Source organism: Pongo abelii, chromosome Y (genome assembly GCF_028885655.2).
Source record: "Pongo abelii isolate AG06213 chromosome Y, NHGRI_mPonAbe1-v2.0_pri, whole genome shotgun sequence".
Classification (NCBI taxonomy): domain Eukaryota; kingdom Metazoa; phylum Chordata; class Mammalia; order Primates; family Hominidae; genus Pongo; species Pongo abelii.
In genome coordinates this window covers 48,685,170-48,700,028 of record NC_072009.2, presented here as the reverse complement: position 1 = coordinate 48,700,028, position 14,859 = coordinate 48,685,170, and the positions used below count along the sequence as shown (strand labels likewise).

General features: G+C 37.9%; 1 pseudogene; it reads left to right on the top strand.

Moving 5' to 3' along the window:
- Positions 1 to 3,195: 3,195 nt before the first annotated feature.
- LOC129053294 (ras-related protein Rab-9A-like) lies at positions 3,196 to 3,829 on the top strand (annotated as a pseudogene).
- The last annotated feature ends 11,030 nt before the right edge of the window (positions 3,830 to 14,859 follow it).

The following is a 14,859-nucleotide window of genomic DNA, read 5'->3' as shown; positions in this document are numbered from 1 at the left end:
TATATATGTGTGTACTTATGTATGTGTGCAGTGTAAAGAAGAATACTTACAGCTAACTTCACACACTGTATTCAATGTAGACATGCTAGGCTTTATAAATCACATAGATAAATGCCATATTCTTGAAGGAAAAGTGTGGTGTTTGTACCTACCAGTCATTTTCATTACAAGTAGGAAGACTTTCATAAGGCTAGGGCTTAATAGAACAAAAAAAAATCATATTTAGGAATGGGAATGTACAGTGTCAGAAAACAAAAATGGTACCCACTATGGAAAAAGTATAATCAGCTACAATGAAAAACTGCAAACACAAGCGCAGAATTCCAAAAATAAATCAAAATATCAAAAAGAAAAGCTCATTTATCTTGCTCTTATGGGACAGGGCAAGCTCATTTATGTTCAAGACAGTAGGACACAGGCTTTATGCAGCAAGGATCTTACACACATGGCAACTAAAAAATTCACAGAAGAGCATACAGGTCTGCAGCCAGAGTTCATATATATGTAACAATACTTTTTCAAACAGAGAGTTGTATGTTTACTACAAAAATAAGAGGTCAAAATTTAGTTTTTGCTACATAATTACTGATTACTTGACCTGATATGAGCATGCCCCATGCCTGTGTAAACTCTGGCTTCCACTTGTCATTAAGGTAGGTAAACTGTAACTTTCAAAGCTCAGACCTTCCTTGTATATGAGCGACATTGTTCAAAACAACCCAAACATTCTTAACTTTCTAAAAAACAATAACAAAAACAAAAAAAAAATGATCTCCAGGTTTATGCTTGAGAGCTTTTAACCTAAAAATAAAAGTTAGTTGAGGCAATATGTCAGCAGAAGTTCTTATTTATATCCCTGCTCTCCTGTTTTATAATTTGTTGACCAAGCGGGTGAAGGATATGAACAGACACTTCTCAAAAGAAGACATTTATGCAGCCAAAAGACACATGAAAAAATGCTCATCATCACTGGCCATCAGAGAAATGCAAATCAAAACCACAATGAGATGCCATCTCACAACAGTTAGAATGGCAATCATTAAAAAGTCAGGAAACAACAGGTGCTGGAGAGGATGTGGAGAAATAGGAACACTTTTACACTGTTGGTGGGACTGTAAACTAGTTCAACCATTGTGGAAGTCAGTTTGGCGATTTCTCAGGGATCTAGAACTAGAAATACCATTTGACCCAGCAATCTTATTACTGGGTATATACCTAAAGGATTATAAATCATGCTGCTATAAGGACACATGCACACATATGTTTATTGTGGCACTATTCACAATAGCAAAGACTTGGAACCAACCCAAATGTCCAATAATGATAGACTGAATTAAGAAAAAGCGGCACATGTACACCATGGAATACTATGCAGCCATAAAAAATGATGAGTTCATGTCCTTTGTAGGAACATGGATGAAACTGGAACCATCATTCTCAGCAAAGTATCACAAAGACAAAAAACCAAACACTTAATGTTCTCACTCATAGGTGGGAATTGAACAATGAGAACACATGGACACAGGAAGGGGAACCTCACATACCGGGGCCTGTTGTGGGGTGGAGGGAGGGGGGAGGGATAGCATTTGGAGATATACCTAATGTTAAATGATGAGTTACTGGGTTCAGCACACCAACATGGCACATGTATGCATATGTAACTAACCTGTACACTGTGCACATGTACCCTAAAACTTAAAGTATAATAATAAAAAAAAATTGCTGACCTCATAATTGAAAAAGAAACTTTTATTGAATACCTAGTGAGATCCTTGATTATATAATCTTAGCTATATTTCTGGCATTTTTCATAACTTTCTCATGCTAAATATCTGGCTTTTATAATTTCAAACTTCATCAACTTAGATAGGGATAAGAGCTTCCTGGCTTTACATAAGCTTGATGCCTTTCTTGGGATGGATCTGGGGTCATAGGCTGTATGTGGGCTTCCTGTCTTTGCCAATCTTTACATTTCTCTTTGATTTAAAAGATAACTGTCAGAGCCATACAAACGATAAACTGCTATTTTATTGCATATTGAATTCTATTTTCTGATTGAGAAACCCTGGACCCTCTATTTTAAAGATATAAATATAACAATTGAGATTTATAAATTATAGACTAGCTTTTTGGATAGGAGCATGTCTATGCTTTTGTCTCTTTCCTGTGGACATAGATTGACCATTTAAATAAAACCTGGACTCTTCCTTTTTGATAAAGAACAATTATCTGTAAATATACAGAAAGTGCACTTCTGGACTATGGATGCAACTTCCCATCTATGTAAACCATAAACTTTCTCTGTCTATTGAGATCTAAAGTTTACACTTGAGCAAGCTATGACAGTCTTTTTTTTTTTTTTTTCTTTTGGGATGGAGTCTTGTGCTGTCACCTTGCTGGAGTGCAGTAGTGCAATCTCGGATCACTGTGACCTCTGCCTCCTGGGTTCAAACAATTCTCCTGCCTCAGCCTTCTGAGTAGCTGAGATTACAGGCACCCACCACCATGCCCAGGTCACTTTCGTGTTTGTGTGTATTTTTAGTAGAGCTGGGGTTTCTCACCATATTGGTCAGGCTGGTCTTGAACTCCTGAACTCAAGTGATCCACCCACCTATGTCTCCCAAATTGTTTGGATTACAAACATGAGCCACTTTACCCAGACTGTAAAAGCCTATTATAAAATGTGGTGTTGGGTTTATCCAAACCTGTCTGTTCTTTCTGGCCCAGATATAGCTATAACGTTTCCAGCTCTCTAAACTCCCTTAAATGCTCTTTGAAGTATAAATATTGCTATATCAGAAGCATGAAAACTGTGATCTCTTAATCATCTTTAACATACTATATTGGGACTTACTATGAGCAGAGAGAGACTTATCATAGAGCAACAGTTCAGAGCAAGAGCTTTGGGGTCAGACTTGGGCTTGAGTGCAAACTTTGCAGTCAACTGTGACCTGAGAAAGGAGAAGAGTGAGCCCTTCCCAGTTGTTTTAGATGATATGGCTAGTATGGTAGCCTGCATACGGCTAAATGCTCAGCCATGTAAACAAAAGTCTTATTATTAGGTTTTCCCTGGGGCTATATATTTTGCTTCAGCTAAATGCTGATATTCATAGAATCTTGTAGAAGAATAGGTAGGTATAAAGAAATGCAATGGTGCATTTATATTTTACAGAGTTCTTGAAGCTCTAGAGATTAATGGTTGCAGGAAATTCATCACTTTTTAAAGTAATTCTCCTTGGAGATGGTTAAGTTGGGAGGAGTTCAATTATAAACAGATTTTTAACTAATAAGTGTGATATACAGCTCTTTAAGACAATAGATGTGAAATTTTTAAATAAGATTTGGAAGTGGATAAATATTTTGTTGCCATGCAGATCTGGGACATGTCAGGTCAGGAGTGATTCTAAAGCTTGAGGACGTCATTTTACAGAGATTCTGTTTGCTGCCTGCTTACTTTTATTATCGATGATTCACAAAGCTTCCAGAACTTTAGTAACTGGAAGAAAGAATTCATATATTATGCAAATATGGAAGAATAGGAGAGGTTTCCTTTTGTGGTTCTGAATAACAAGACTGACATAAACGAACAGCAGGTGTCTGCAAAATAAGCCCAAGCTTGTGCATGGATGACGGCTACTATTTTTACTTTGAAACAAGTGCAAAAGATGCCACAAGTGTGGTAGCAGCCTTTGAGGAAGCGGTTTGAAGAGTTTCTGCAAACAAGGTTTTGTTGGATCAGTTGACACACACAGACACGGTCAATCTTCATTGAAAGCCCAAGACTAGCTAATCTTGCTGTGAATTTTTAGAGGTTGTTGATGCATTCTAATCAACTCACAGGTACACACAAAGTCACCATGGGGATAAAAAAAGAATTAGTATTTGCAGTAGTGTATCATCTACTAATAAAATTCAAAGAGTGTATTGTCCTGCTATATTAGTTGGTAGGGAGAAGGGACACAGCCACTCATGGAAGAACATATTTTCTCAATAATGACACTTTACATATATAAAGTTGTATTAAAATTGTAATGTTTTCAAGCAGGTTTCTTTGATTTACATATATAGATTACAGAGCTAAGAAATGAGATAACCAAGACTAATTATAATTAAAAATAAGAAACTTGACTACTCTAGAAGTTATACCTGAATTTTTTTCTTGGGGAAATGGAGTACTACTTTTTATATATACAAGATTTTATGCAATTAGCATTGCATTCTCGGTTAAAGGAAACAATTTCCTAAAGCAAAAATGTTAGATATTGAAGACTAAAATCTAATGTATTTGCAGTACATTGTTACTTCATTTACTTCTTCACTCTCTTGAAAATTACTTAACCTTCCCTATTTGTATTCTACATTTCATCGGAATTACTCTCACTAGTAACTACTTATCATTTCTGTGCTATGAATGCACCTCTACCCCCATAGATCATGTTCCACAGCCCCAGGAGAAGGGTGGGCCCCCAGTGTACAAAAGTTACTTCATAAATTTTGTCATATATCCAGCTAAATTTGGGCTGTCCATGAATGGAAATCATTTCCATAGACACAGTTCAGTTTTAAGAAAAAGGCTAACTACTGAACTTAGAGAACAGACAAATGTGCATTTGATAACTGACGTACCAATTACAACGTGCTGTGTGGATGATACAAAATTACAGTTCCACTAATGGACTAGTTAATATATGTGTTACTTTCTTTAACTTTGGGGAAAGCCTCCTAGTTGCAATTAGACTATTCATTTTTAACACAACACACAGCCTAACATTATGGCTCCCGAGAAAATACTAAGGATTATACTTTGTCAGAGGGTAAATAAAGACAACTTTATTCTGCCATGTATTTACTTAGTATCTTCTCTATCACTGAACATTGTTTAGTTATTTATCTCAAGAATTTTTGTTGCTGTTGTTGTTCCAAAAAGACTCGCTCCAATGATCAGACTTGTTGAAGCAAATTGTGGTCATTCATAGATGAAGTTCATAGGCTGTGCAGTTGGTAACTCTCTGATTCTACGGAGGCTAACTGAAGCCTAGCCTAAGTGTGAATGAGACCCTCAACTGGGGAATGTTGGGGATATCAAAGAACATGCTGGTTGAGGGGAGCTGGCTGTCATATAGGGAGAGGGTTTTAAAAAATTACATTGAAACATTTCTCTTATTGGCTGCACCCACTGGGAATCAATGTAAAAACATTCTGGTAAGCTAAGTCTTTTAAAGTCTAATATCCTGAAATTCAGGTGGAATTTGCCATCTGAAAACATTTTATGGAAAATACAATAGAAGATTGTTGGAGAACAAAGCAGGTGGTGAGTGTGCAGCTGGAGTGGAGATAAGCTGCTGCAGAGCCTCACTAGACCAAAGAGCCATAGATAATCCTCCATACTTTGATGAAAAGGTGGAGCCCTGTGGTACAGGAGTTGCTCCATACGGTCTGTCATACATCCAGCAAGGTTCAAGCTATGAATGGAAAGCTTTTCCCTTGAGAGGGTTCAGGACTTTTTTTTAAGACTAACTACTGAACTTTGAGAACAGACAAATGAGCTTTTGATTACTGATGTAACAATTACAAAGTGCTGTTCAGAGGGTAAAAAATTACAAATCCATTAATGGACTAAATATTTTTGTTACTTTTCATCCTTAGAGAGAGATTCCTAGTTGAAGTTAAAACATTCCTACTCTTTCTCGTCTTAGAGAAAACCTTTGTATGTTTCTGTACAAACTTAAGTTTTCACTTTCATATTATTACAACACCATGTACGTTGTCTCACTGTATCCACGTCTTGTAGAGTAGTAAAGTATTAAGTAGACAAATGTACCCATGTGGAACCCACAGAAAGATGGTGTCTGGATAGTCAGTGGTTTCTGGAACTCTGGAATGACAGACTGGGAATGTTGAAGTGACTGAAAGGTTGAAGAGCACAGGTACAGCATGGGCACAACAGAAATTGATAGTATCTATGTCCATGCCAAAGGAAGTATTCTAGGAAGTTTCCAGCTATATAGCAAGAGGACAAATCTCGAGTGTGTATTTTATCTGGATCACTCTTGGAGCACGAAAGCAGATAACCTACCTAGTGCTAACATAGATGTGCTCAGGGGAACCAAATTACAAAACCGATCTCACCCTATTCCTCTTGAGTTAAAGAACCGTCCAGAGATATCATTTACAAGATCCAAGCTTTTCCAACTTATCTTTCTTCACAATCTTCTCTTATCTATCAGCTGTCAGTTCTACACGTGTCCCAGTGCCCTTCTTCACGACAGCACGCCTGCAATGCTTTCCTCTGCAGCCCACTTTGGAAGTCCCACTCAATGTTCCACTTCCCTTCCAGCTCCTTCAAAGACCAGTCACACAGAAAAATTGGCATTTAACTTTAATAATATACACACAGGAAGTGTATTACTAGTTTCTATGTCACCTTCACCATCTTGAAGAAAAGGTTATTTTCAGGGTAACACTGTTGTGCAGTTGAGCCATGACTTCCCGCTGTCAGTCATCCTACTCCTCTTGGCTGGCTTGCATCACAGCCCTCTGAATTATATGTTCACAGAGGCAAGAACCAACCAAACAAAAAAATACATGTTTGCTGAAATGACTCCCAGATTTCTAAAAGAGTATGTACCTTTTTCTGCTCCCAAAGCTCTGACATTTAGTGTGAGTTAATCTGAGTGCTGTATAACAGGTTAGGATATCATATGAATTTGCACACTACCAATAGAGAAAATAGGACAAAAACGGTTGTAGTGGGCAGAACTTTAAATAGTAGGTCGGAGGCTGTTCATGGGGCCTCAGGCCAGTAATTGCAGGACTTTGGGAGGCCAAAGTGAGTGGATCATGGGGATAGGGGAGTTCCAGAAGAGCCTGGGAAATATGGTGAAACCACGTCTCTACTAAACACAAAAATTAGTCGGGCATTGTGGTGGGTACTTGTAACCCCAGCTACTTGGGAGCCTGAGGCAGAGAATTGGTTGGTCCCAGGAGGTGGAGGTTAAAGTGAGCCAAGATCATGCCACCGCATTCCAGCCTGGATGACAGAGAATCGATCATATGTACATATATATACATAGAAACATACATACACACACACTATATTACATATTGTGTATATCTATGTGGGGCACACACACAAGTATATATAAACACACATACATACACACAAACACATATATTAGACCAAATGCAGTGGCTCACACCTCTAGTCCCAGGGGTTTGGGAGGCCAAAACTGGTGGACCACAAGGCCAAGAGTTCAATACTGGCCTGGACAATATGGTAAAACATTGTGTCTACTATAAAAACAAAAGTCAGCCAGGTTTGGTGGCAGGCACCCATATTTTAAGCTACTTGGTAGTCTGAGGCAGGAGAATCACTTTCACTTGAGAGTCGGAGATTGCAGTGAGCTGAGATCATGCCACTGCACTTCAGCTTCTGTGACAGAGCAAGACTCCATTACAAAACAAACAAAAAAAGAAGGACATTAAACTACCACAATCTTGAACAAATGTCTTTACTGAAGAAATCTAATAAAGTAAAAATGATGGTAGCGATTTAACACGAGGACACAAGAAAAAGCTTAGAATTACTTGCTGAAAGGCAATTAAGATTGGAACTAAACCATTCAAGTTCTCATCAGTATCACAGTTGGTATTACCTGCTTTTCAATGAACATCAATGAATTTATAGTAAGATCTTATCCTAGGAAAAAAGAAATCATTCTCATCCCTTTCTGTTTTATTGTCTCATCCTCTCAAAGTGCTGTCACTATAAGCATGAGCCACAATGCCCAGGCATATTCCAAATGTTTTATAAAACTTCTGCCACTTCCTCCATCTTTTCTTCACCTAAAAAACAAGTATTAGAATTCCAATACATAATACAAATAATACAGCTGTCATAACTGAAGCGCCTGTGTTGATATCAGTACGTATTCGTGGTCTGTTGAATTTTTTCAAAGACACTAAGCACTGCAGAAGTGTGTTTTTGGCTTCTTGAGTACTGCTGTGTGTACTTTTATACATTTTTATAGTATCTCTGAATGTATAAACAAGTTAATATGAATATACATGCTATCACATTTTATTCCCCACTGCAGAATATTATTGCTTTGAATCTGTCTACCAAATCTAGACTGACATTTATTTTTGGGTTGTTACATAAAGATCAGCCTATCTGGGATAGGCATGGTGGCTCATGCTTGTAATTCCAGAACTTTGGGAGGCTGAGGTAAGTGAATCACTTAAAATCAGGAGTTCCAGCCAAGCCTGACTGACATGTAGTAGAAGTAGTAGGTCTAGGTTTCCAATAAAAACATAAAAAAGTACAAAACTACCTGCCTACCAAAAATACAAAAATTAACCAGGAATGATGTTGGGCACTTGCAGTGCCAGAAAATCAGGAGACTGAGGTAGGAGTGTCACTTGAACCTGGGAGGCAATGGCGGCAGTGAGCCAAGATTGCAACCTTAAGCCTATGCGACAGATTGGAGACTCTGTTTCAAAAAAAAAAAGGAGTGGGACCATTCTTCTTGAGTGATTATTTGATCATAGAAAAATCAATTCCTGCCAGTTTATGATCTTTATTAACAGCACATTAAGTTATTTGTAAAGTAGATGGAAACATTTTAGATTCAATTATGAAGTAGTTTTCCCTGATATAGACTGTTTCCTTGGTCTCTTTAGGGTTCCCTAATAATGTCAACAATGAATGCCAAAAGGGGAAGAATGAAAACAATTTATTTTCACAACCATTCATAATAACTACCATGAGTTGTGTTTCTAAATACCTATTCAGCTGGCTGTGAAGACTTGCTTGCCGTAAGAGTTGCCAGAGATACCTCTGATGTGGAAAAGTTTGTCTGAAAGGTAAACGTACAGCCAAAGGAAATTATGTTGATAGGCCAGTTTCCTGACAAAGATCAAATTCGTTTTTTAATTGTCATATTTTAAAAATTATAGTAAATATCATACTTTTACATGTAAATCATAAACATCAGCAAAGAAGTGCTTTATTTCACCTTCTTGCCTTACGTCATGAAGCATAATAAATCTCATATGTAACATAATTAAGGCAAAATCTTTCATAAAAATAAAAAACAAAAAGCAATCAGTTCCTTGATGCAACAGTCTTCGAATTAGAAGCATGTAGTATATTAGTGATGGAAGAAATGAATAAAAAACTGGGTTTAAAATTAGCTTAGTTTTATCATAAAGAGCAAATAAACTTTTAAAGTCAGAAAATAATTATAAAATAAAGTGAAATAACTTGTGATATGATTCAGATAAACTTTTTGGTGTGTATGAAACTTAAGTTTTATAACTAGCTGTTTTATAATATGTCCCTTTCCCCAGTAAAATAAATGTAGCCCCATAAATGAAAACTTTTACATTTATACTTGACTGTGAAGTCTACAGACTCAGAGCGTCGCATCTGTGTTCCGTGTTCTTCTAGTTTGTGAACCCAAACTTTAGTTATCTTTACTAAAAATGTCATGATATGGCCTGTAGTGTTGAATGCTGACACAAATCCCTCATTGATCTTGTCCACAGTTTTCAGGTACATGCTGTTCAACAGCCAGATGTTCTCATCTATGAGGTTGACAACAGCATGAACTATGAGCTCGTTCACATCACGATTACTGTCCTAGATGACAGTGTGAGAAACAATAGATTAACATTTTCATACGGCATGAAGAATGCTGACATTCCATTCTGTGAAGTGCATAGGTTCTTTCTTTGTGGAGGAAAAAACAGTTTGCTTTTCATTTGTTGTTGTTTCAAGAGAAATAGAGACCTGTTTTCACATTCTATTTTATTTTTAAATTTGATATCTAAATCTCAAAGAACAGAAACAGTCAAATAATAAACAAAATGTGTGTATAAGTATATATCCTGTCAAGTAAAGGTACCTTTTTACATTTACAGCAGCCCTCAACATCTAGGAGGAAGCTGAGAGAGCTGGGCTTTTTGCAAAGTAGCACCATGTAAGCAGTAGAGACAGTTGAAATGGCACTTGTGATGGCTACGAGAGGCCTCTTTCCAGTGCATGGAGCTTACATGGAAGTGGATCCTGGGAGTAGCTGGAGATGATGCTCAGCCACAGCTGCAAGCAGTTGTGTGTGTCAACAGCAGGACACAGTTCTGTTAGAGCTGGGAGTGTCCTTTACCTTTGCTGAAATGGCTAAAGTGAACAGAAGGTGGGACTGTCTGACTATCATGACAAGAGGGAATTCACCACTTGGAATGCAATCTTACTTCAATGAAAGACTAAAATAAGAGTTTTTGAAGGACACCTCACTTATGGCCTGTTTTGTCCTCTCAAAATATTTTTGTTGAAGTCTTAAGTGACTACCTCAGAATGTGACCTCATTTGGAAAAAGAGTTGTTGTAGATGTGGTTACTGAGTTTACATTGCAATAGGGTGGGTCTCTAATCCAACCACTGCTGTATTTAAAAAAGGGAAAATTTAGAGATGCACACAAGAAGAAAAATGCCACATGAAGACTGCAGTTACATTGCCACAAGCCAAGGAACTTCCAGAAGCTGGGAGAGAGACTGAACAGATCCTGGTCTTGCTGCATGCATAGGGAACATGGTGCCACTGACACCTTGATTTCAGACAGTGGCCCTCAGAAGTGAGATAACCAATTTCTGCTGTCCAAAGCCATTCCATTACTGGTACTGAGTTACAGCAGCCGCAGGAAACCAGGACAGGCTCTTTGCTGAGGAGGCTGTGCCCATTCCTGGCGTGGATGAGGGTGGCTTGTTGCATTGAAATCTCCTGCACAGTGAAATCATGTTTTACTTCACTCATATTGCCATGAAAAACTAAGTGAATCCTTAAAAGAATGCACTTTTCTCTTTCTGGCTCACAGCAGTGTTTTCCTTTACAATGATGATCAGTCCTGAAGGATTAGGAGAAAATTGTGAAAATGCCTTAACAAGATGAGTGGTAGCAGGAGAAATAACTAAAATCAACTTATGCAACAAAGTATTTTTATGTATGCTCCTTTGTCCACCACAAGGCCAGTGGAGTGCACAGAATCTATATATAAATAATGGCATCCCAGAAAGCAATACTGCTACAAGTACTCAAAACAAGTTTTAGTGATTAGTGCTCTCAACTTATAAGAAAATAATGTTGCAACAACACCTGGCAGATAATCCTGACTATCATATTTTGGTGACAAGACCTGAAGAGTTGAAAAGTATCACACAGTGAACATTATACATTACAATTAATGTAAACCATTAACTCCTTGAAGGACATCAAAGAAAATTTGGGGCATTGACAGAAACAGACCAAATGAACCCACAAATTATTAGAAACATAAATTGGAAATGACTGTGTACTTCTCATGCGAATACTCTAAAGTCTGTTTACTCTGAATGGCAACATGGCCTCTGACCAAGCCTGGTTTTTGAACCATTCTTGATGACAAAGGTGAGTGCCATCACCTCTGGTGCTGCTTTTGAGCTTCCTGTGCATTGGCAAGGTGTCGCTAGGGAGGGAAGCATGCATGCACAACCCATCCTGGAAGTGCTGCTGAAGGTAACTAAGGGTCTTTTTTTTTTTTTTTTTTTTTTTTTTTACCCAGTCGTTCCTGATGAAAGACATATTCATGAAAACTGTCTGGATTTTCACGGCTGGCATTTCAAGGTAGCAACCAGCTACATGTTTGAGTGCTTAAGCAGCAGCAATTCATGGTGTGTGAGATAGTGAACTGAATATCATGGGAATGATATTCAGAGGTCATGCTAGTCTATGCTGAATTGAAGGATAAATAAAACAACTCCAAGGACATTCCCTGGCTGGCGTCTATCCATCTGTGTGTACTATAAATATAAATTTTTACAAATGCGAGAGACTATGATATGCCTCTTGAAACACCAATTTATAAGAAAGGAAGTTTTGTATTCTGGAAAAGATGGAAGAAATAATCCATAAGGAAATACATTCTGAGGCATTGGAGATTTTGCAATTAAGTTTAACAGATTGGGCCAGGTGTAGTGGCTTATGCCTGTAATAGCAGTGCTTTGGAGGGTGAGGCAGGTGGGCTGCCTGAGCCCAGGAGTTTGAGACCAGCCCAGACAACAGGGTGAAACAAGGAATACATCTATACAAAAAATGTAAAAATTAGCAGGGCATGGTGGTACGTGCCTGTAGTCCCAGCTACTCTGGAAGCTGATGGCAGAGGATCTCCTGAGGCCAGTGGGGGTCCAGGTGGCAGTAAGCTCAGATACAACCACTGCACTCTGTCCTAAAGGACAGAGTGAGACCCTGTCTTGAAAAAAAATGTAAAAAGATTGGCAAAAGAAATAGAACAATAAGAAACTGGGGAAGAAATATAAGGTTATTCTAGAAGCAATAACTGAAATAGAGATGAATGATGGATGAGTAGGAGTGTGGATGGATATACATCATGGTAACCCCAAAGTGTATATTTTAACGCAAGAGTTTTGTAGTCAAAAAATTAAGTTTAAATCTAGCTCTGATACTTGCTGGCAATTTGAGCACAAGCAGCCCTCAATCTCCTAATGTTGGTTTTCTCCTCTGTAAAACCATGGTAACTTTGTAGCCCCTTATGGTGCATTTATGAGGATTACACAATCTAATACATGTAAAGTAGGTGACACACTTTCTGACTCACAAAATGTGCTCAATTAATGTTATCTAGAATAACCTGGAAGGCCATATGCACAGTGGGATGTGGTGACTACTAACTTCTGAACATGGGGTAGAAATCGAGTAAACCAGGACTTAGTCAATCTCCTAGAACATAAAATTGAGGTGTGTTAGAAGCCTAGACTCATCAAGCCTCACGGGCCTTCTGCTGATTCACATACACACAATGAAATCAGAAGAAACCTGATATGTACTTACCAATGAATGGCATATAATAATGTTATAAAAGGAATCAAGACACCACTGGCACTTTTCACGTTAGAATTGGAAGGCTGTACGTGTGGAAGAAAAGGCAGATAGAAGACTCTTGGTAAGATGAGGTAGGTTTAAAATACTATTTGAGGTGGTGGAATATAGCCTTGCACACTGTATTGCTATCATCTAAGGCTGCTTTCATTCTTCAATGGCAGAGTTAAGCACCTGCAACAGAGACCAGTTGTCCCGCAAAGCCAACAATATTCACTATCTGATTCTCAAAAGAAAATATGTGAGGCTGTTTCAGGAGAAAACTGAGAAACAAATTAAAATAGAAAAAGTAGTTAACAAAGATAAGCAGAAATGACACAAAAGCTTTGCAAAACTAGATGAAATGGTTATAATTCTCCAGAGAAGGCAATGGAAGAAAGTATGGGGAGTTGAAATTTGAATAAAGTAGACAAAGATATCATGAATTCTTGCTGCACTAGATTTGAAAAATGAGGTGGTCAAGAGAAGGGCTTGTTATTTTCTTCAACATTTAAGCAGCAGCAGCAGCAGAAAGAAAAAAAAAACAAAAAGAAATGTGTGTGTGTGTGTTTGACTGTGTGTGTGTTTACGTATAAGGGAGATAACATGCATCTCTACACTCACTTCTATATGGAAAGCCACAAATGGGTGAGAAGCATGATGCTAAGTTAGCATGAAGACACAGAAAGGGAACCAAAAGACTGATTGAGGGGGCTGTTACCAACTACCCAGATGGGCAGAAGACAGCACTTTATATACATCCCTTGCTTGAGTTGAGCTGCCAACTTGGTTTTGATTTTGTAAACAGCTGAAGAAGCAAGAAAGGCTGTAATTTTTCATTTATTTCCACCAAGGAAAAACTGACACAGTGAGAGAATGGAAAACCCTAAGACAAAATGACCCGGTTGTCTTGGGAAGGGAATAGCTGCAATCATTTACCAAATATGTGAAGGTGTCAGGAAAAGATAAGGCATACACTAGGATTCTGCACTGTCCAATCTGTGAGACTTTCTGCAAGGATGCAAATGTTCTACACTTCTGCTGGCCAATATGGGAGCCAGTGAGCATTATAAATGGGGCTAGTGTGACTGTAAAACAATTTTTTAATTTAATTTTAATTGAATAATAATAGCCACATATGGCTGGTAGTTATGGTACTAGAAATCACAGTTCTAGATCAATGATTCCAAGATGGTGGTATGATCTTTGCTCACTGCAAACTGTACCCATTGGGTTCAGGAAATTCTCCTGCCTCAACCTCCTGAGTAGCTGAAATTACAGGCATGCACCAAGAGGCAAGGCTATGTTTTGTATTTTCAGTACAGACAGATTTCAAACTCCTGGCCTCAAGTGATCTGCAGAACTCAGCCTCCCAAAATGCTGAGATTACAGGCCTGAGCCACCAGGCCAAGCCCAATTCCAAACATTTTATAAAGTTCTGTGATTTCCTCCACCTTCTTTTCACCCACAAAACAAGTACTACTTAGAATTCCAATATATAATACAAACAAAGCAACTGCCATGACCCAAGTACCTGCATTGGCATGAGTGCATATTCATGGTTTGCTTGCTTTTCCCATTGCCTCATTATTTTTACTAAATATGAATAGCTTTTTATGACTACCTTTTTTAAGAAAAAACAAAACTTACTCGGTGTTTATTCATTTTTCAGAGATAACATTTTAGAATGTAAAGCAAGAATCCTTTGATTATAAAACAGCAATATTAATTAGCAGTACAAAATTGATTTCAATTCTGATAGTATAAGAACACACACGATGGGTAAAGCAATTTTCAATGGCTACAATACAATTTGCCTGATTTGCTAATGATCAGTCATTTTCTTTCAGAGCTGGCTAAATTGCAACATATTTACACTGCTTACTGTTTACTGTTTACTGTCTACTGTTATACTGCTTACTGTCTACTGTTATACTGCTTACTGTTTA